The sequence below is a fragment of the Oryctolagus cuniculus genome, chromosome 6, assembly GCF_964237555.1.
Source record: "Oryctolagus cuniculus chromosome 6, mOryCun1.1, whole genome shotgun sequence".
Taxonomy (NCBI): Eukaryota; Metazoa; Chordata; class Mammalia; order Lagomorpha; family Leporidae; genus Oryctolagus; species Oryctolagus cuniculus.
Genome location: NC_091437.1, coordinates 62650685 through 62655695, shown reverse-complemented (window position 1 = coordinate 62655695; position 5011 = coordinate 62650685). Strand labels below are relative to the sequence as shown.

The window sequence follows — 5011 nt, the reverse complement described above, 5'->3', positions numbered from 1 at the left end:
ACTGGGTGGCAGGTGATGAAAGAGGAGGGGTCCCCCGGCAAAAACTGCTGCTGCTACCTCCAGCAGGGGGAATGGATTCAGGGCAGCCAGCCACCCAGACTCTGTCGTACCTGGTTCTAGCCCGGATCAGCTCCCAACGAGCTGACTGGGGCCAGGTGTGCAGCTGGCTCAGGCTAGCAGCAGGGTCAAGGTCACAGCCTTGGAGAGCTGAGAGGTCCCTGGCGGCTACAGAAACTGCACATTTTGCAGCTGAAGAGCTTGGGGTTCACCGTCTTCATCCATTTTCTGCTGCTGTAATGGAGTTCCGCAGATGGGGTAATTTATGAAGAATAGAGTTCATTTAGCTTATGGTTTGTGGGGCTGGGACATCCGAGATGATGGTGCTGGTATCTTCTTGGCTTTTTGTAGTATCATGTGACAGGGTGGGTGGGTACTGACCGGATGGTGGCACAGCAGGTGTCTCAGAGAACTCACTGTTACAGCAAAGCCACGCCCTCCAAGCCCAATCGGGGTGCCGTCACCTCTCAACACGGCTGCACTGGGACCAAGCTTCCCGCCAGCGAACTTGGGGAGACACCTTCCAAGGACAGCATCCATGAGGAGCCAGTGACTGAGCCAAGGTCCTTCTCATCCCACAGTGGGGCCGACTCCAAGTCGGGACCCGCAGCCTCCGCCAGGGAGGGGGCACAGCATTCAGGACAGTGGTCACCAGGAGCCGAGTGGTGTCCCACAGCCCACCACAGCCCTGAGCGCCATCTCCTTCCACACGTAAAGGCGCTGCTTCGTGGAGCTACTATAAAGATAAAAAAAAACACTGAATTTATTTCCTCCTATGAAAATATTTAGAGTGGAAATGCAAACATATGTCCACACGGAGATTTATACACAGGGTTCAGGGCGGCTTGCTTCCTAATTGCCCAAAAATGGGAAACGAGGCGAATGTTCCAGCAACTGGTGAATGAAGAAGGAAACAGTGGCGCCTCCTCAGGACGGGCAGCCCCCGACCACCACAGGCACGGACTGCTGGGTCCCTAGCGCGGTTGCTGAGGCTCCTGTGTGCCGTGGTTCCATCCCCGGTCAGCTCTCATCAGTCATGGCCATGTGCCAGGAATACACCCCTGGGACACAGACGCACCAGCACTGACCCACTGCTCCTCGAGAAGTACCGCGCTGAGGCTCCTGCAAGGCTGCGGTCCCAGCGCTCCCATCAGCTGATCCACACAGAACTCCACGGCTCTGTTCCCTCTCGTGAAATCCACACTGTTTCATGTACGTTGTTGGGGCCCGGGTTGTGGCACAGACGTTGGCATCCCATACTGAAGCGCTAGTTCCAGTCCCAGCTGCTCCACTTCTGATCCAGCTCCCTGCTAATGTGCCTGGGAAGGCAATGGAGGATGGCCCAAGTGCTTGGGCCACCTGGGAGACCCTGAAGAAGCTCCTGGCTTTGGTGTGGCCCAGCCTGGGGAGCAAACCAGCAGATGGAAGATCTCTGTCTCTCTCTCCATATCTCTGCCTTTCAAATAAATAAATAAATCTTTAAAAAAAAAAAAAAAAAAGAGCAGCCAAGACTTGAATGGGCAACTCTATGGGATTCTGGTGTTGCAGGCAGCACCTTAACCTGTTATAACACAATGCCAGCTCCAACAAATAAAAATCCTTAAGAAAAAATATATATTGTGGATTTATTAGCATTGAACTTGTGGCCAATAGCGCTGTAACTCATGCTGGCGTGCAGCTTCTCTAACACGTTTTCTAACACCTGTAACGTCTCCAGCACCCGTATTTCCTCTGCGAGGCATGCCACAGCCTTCTTTGGTTTAGGGACAGCAGCCAACACCTCAGCCCTGCCGGTGCTTGGGGGCCATGTTCAAGAGCAAAGTCATCAACCTAGAAAAGCCACAAAAATGCGGAAGAGGTAGCACTAAATGGTCTACGGGGGGGAAAAAGACACTTGTTTAGTCGAAGAATGGAAACAAGGACACAGAGCATCGCTGTGGGCAGGCAACGTCCCCCACCCCGCAAATGGCCGCGGACAACCACAAGAAAACGTCATGAGTATTGATTGGGGGTTACATGTACACTTCGGTCAGAGTCTATAGATTCACAAACCAGGAACCTGAAACCACCGAGGACTGTCTGTGCAGGAAGCTCTAGGCAGGGGGAGAAGCTTTTCCTGCCAAGGGCCACTTGGGTGTTTGTAACTCAATCAAGTTCAAGATGAGCCCTGCTCTGGGGCTGGAGGGGTGGCATAGGAGGTAAAGCCACCACCTGCAGTGCCAGCATCCAGAATGGGCACAGGTTCAAGTCCCGGCTGCTCCACTTCTGATCCAGCTCTCCTATATGGCCTGGGAAAGCAGTGGAAGATGGCCCAAGTCCTTGGACCCCTGCACCTGTGTGGGAAACCTGGAAGAAGCTCCTGGCTCCTGGCTTCGGATCGGTGCAGCTCCAGCCATTGTGGCCAATTGGGGAGTGAACCAGCGGATGGAAGACCTCCCTCTCTCTCTGCCTTTCCTTCTCTCTCTAACTCTGACTTTCAAATAAATAACTCTTTTTAAAAAAAAAAAAATGAGCCTTGCTCTACATTGATTGGATTTCAAGTCCCACCTGTGAGGCCAGACCAAATGATTTCCTAGGCCTTATCTGACCCATGAGGCTAGATGTACCCCACCCCTGCTACAGGAAAAAAAAATCTAAGCTCCCTCCCAGCCCAGGACAGGAGGCAGCTCTGTGGCGCCAGGCGGGGAGAGACACGGAGGCGGACGTGGAAGGACTGACGCTTGCAGGTTGACGGAAAGGCTCTGTCTCATGGCGCTGGTGGAATGCAGCGCAGACTTGCAGTGGACTTTACTGTTTGTAAATCCTACCTGGGAGGTTGACTTTACTCGGCCTGATGCCTGACCCCTGCTCCACCCCTCCTGGGAGCTCAGGGCCAGCACCCTTGGAGGGGTCAGCACAGCCTAGGAAGGGTTCAGGACTGGTGCCCTGGGCTCCTGAGGGAGCTGTTTGCTTCCTGCCTCTGCTGGCAGAGCACATGGAAAAAGACTCTGCCATCAGACATGGCTGCATCTAGGGGCTTGGGCACCATCACCAAGCAAGGGTTTGCCACCCCCTTCTGACTATGGGGGCACTTCAGAAAGCTCACAGAAACTGGGGTTAAGGGGCCAGTGCTGTGGCGTAGCGAGTAAAGCCACTACCTGCAGTGCTGGCATCCCATATGGGCGCCAGTTCATGTCCCGGCTGCTCCACTTCCGATCTGTCGCTCCCCCTCTTCGTGGAGGAACGACACTAAACCCTGCGCTGTTCTTTCGTCTGCTCGGCCCTCCCCGGGTTTGCTGCTGGTTCTTCCCGGGTTGGCTACTATCCCTTCCACCTCCGTGGAAGGGCAGTTCCCCCTGGCCACATTCCCCACTTCCACAGGGGAGCGGCACACCACCGGCCGGTTCTCTCGGGGGCTGCACAGGTGTTCCTTCAGCTAGATGTTCCCCATAGATGTTCCCGGTGCATGCCGTCTCTCTCCTCCTTTATAGTCCTCCTCCGCCAATCCCAACTCGGCTGCCCACACGCCGAGTACGCTGCTCTCCTCCAATCAGGAGCAAGTCCTACAGTTTATTAGCTGAACTGGAGGCAGCTGTGCAGAAGCTGTTTACTTCTCTCCCAGCGCCATATTGTGGGAGAGCAGATGCATAGAATAAGTCTTAATTCCAGTAACTCAGTCCAGTCCGGGCTGCTCCCCACACGATCCAGCTCTCTGCTATGGCCTGGGAAAGCAGTAGAAGATGGCCCAAGTCCTTGGGCCCCTACACCCACGTGGGAAACCCGGAAGAAGCTCCTGGCTCCTGTCTTTGATTCAATTCAGCTCTAGCCATGGTGGCCATTTGGGGAGTGAACCAGCAGATTGAAGACCTCTCTCTCTCTCTCTCTGCCTCTCTCTCTCTGTCTTTCTGCCTCTCAGTAATTAATTCTGCCTTTCAAATAAATAAATAAATCTTAAAAAATTAAAATCCATGCATGTTTTTTCGTCATACGCATTTCCCATGAGCATAAGAAAGACCCCTCATATGCATGCTTTTCAAAATTCTCTTGCACCAAAATAAACTTACCTTTTAATTCCATCTCCCACAAACCTGTTCAAGGCCCCATGTGCAGTTCTCTGTGTCAGCCTCACTCTGAGACCACAGGTAGGAAGCGGGCTGCCAGGGGCTCCAGACCCTGGAGGACAGGGAGTGTCTCTGCCTGATGGGATGGACAGACGGGACAGGGCTCAGTGCCCACAGCCCTCGAAGAACATGGACCAGGGTGGGGGAGGATCCTCCAGGCAGAAACCCCGGTGGAAGATGGTGGAAGAGATGGGAGCCAGCAGAAGCAGGAGTAGTGCAGCAGCAAGTGTTCGTGAGCAGGTCACAGACACAGCAAGAACCCTGAGGTGTCAGGCACTGATGTCACGCAGCGACGGAACTCGGTGTCCTGGAATCCATCGGGGAACAGATGTTCTAGAATCCCAGGGGTGGGGATACTCCAAGTCCCCCGCCAGAAAGAGCAGAACGACTTCCTGGGGCCCAAGCCTCTGTCCTCGCAGCTCTCACGGACGAGTTTAACGGGATTTGGAGCCCCACATCAAGTTTTTAGCTTTACCCTTGGGGTAAGTCCGTGGGAGCATGTAGATGGCCATTGTTTTGGAAGCTGAATCATTTTCCCGACGTTCTGAGAGCACCCTCCTTGCAGTCCAGTCTCAGGAAATAGCACGCGTCTGTCTTTCTGACAGGTCCGTGGCTGACGGCATCTCTTGAGGACCAGTGAATTCCCTCAGACTCCTGCTATGACAGAGTCCATTCCACCCCCCACTGCCTTCAAGAAACTGCTTTATGGACTCCCTGGATTTTTCTTCAATTAGACAACAGTTATTAAGTATCTGCTTCGCTGAAAACAAGAAGTGACAGCCCCTGCCCTTGTCTCTTCCCTTCTAATCCTCACATTTATTTTCTTGTGTTATTGTGTTGGCTACAACTGCAAA

At 53.6% G+C, this 5011-nt stretch overlaps 1 long non-coding RNA gene across 1 annotated transcript; it reads right to left on the bottom strand.

Moving 5' to 3' along the window:
- Window positions 1-359: 359 nt before the first annotated feature.
- On the bottom strand, window positions 360-4779 carry LOC138850217 (uncharacterized). Its single transcript, XR_011389910.1, has 2 exons — window positions 4101-4779; window positions 360-1887 (listed from the first exon to the last, which is right to left on the bottom strand). It is a non-coding gene; the product is annotated as an uncharacterized lncRNA (long non-coding RNA).
- Window positions 4780-5011: the final 232 nt, after the last annotated feature.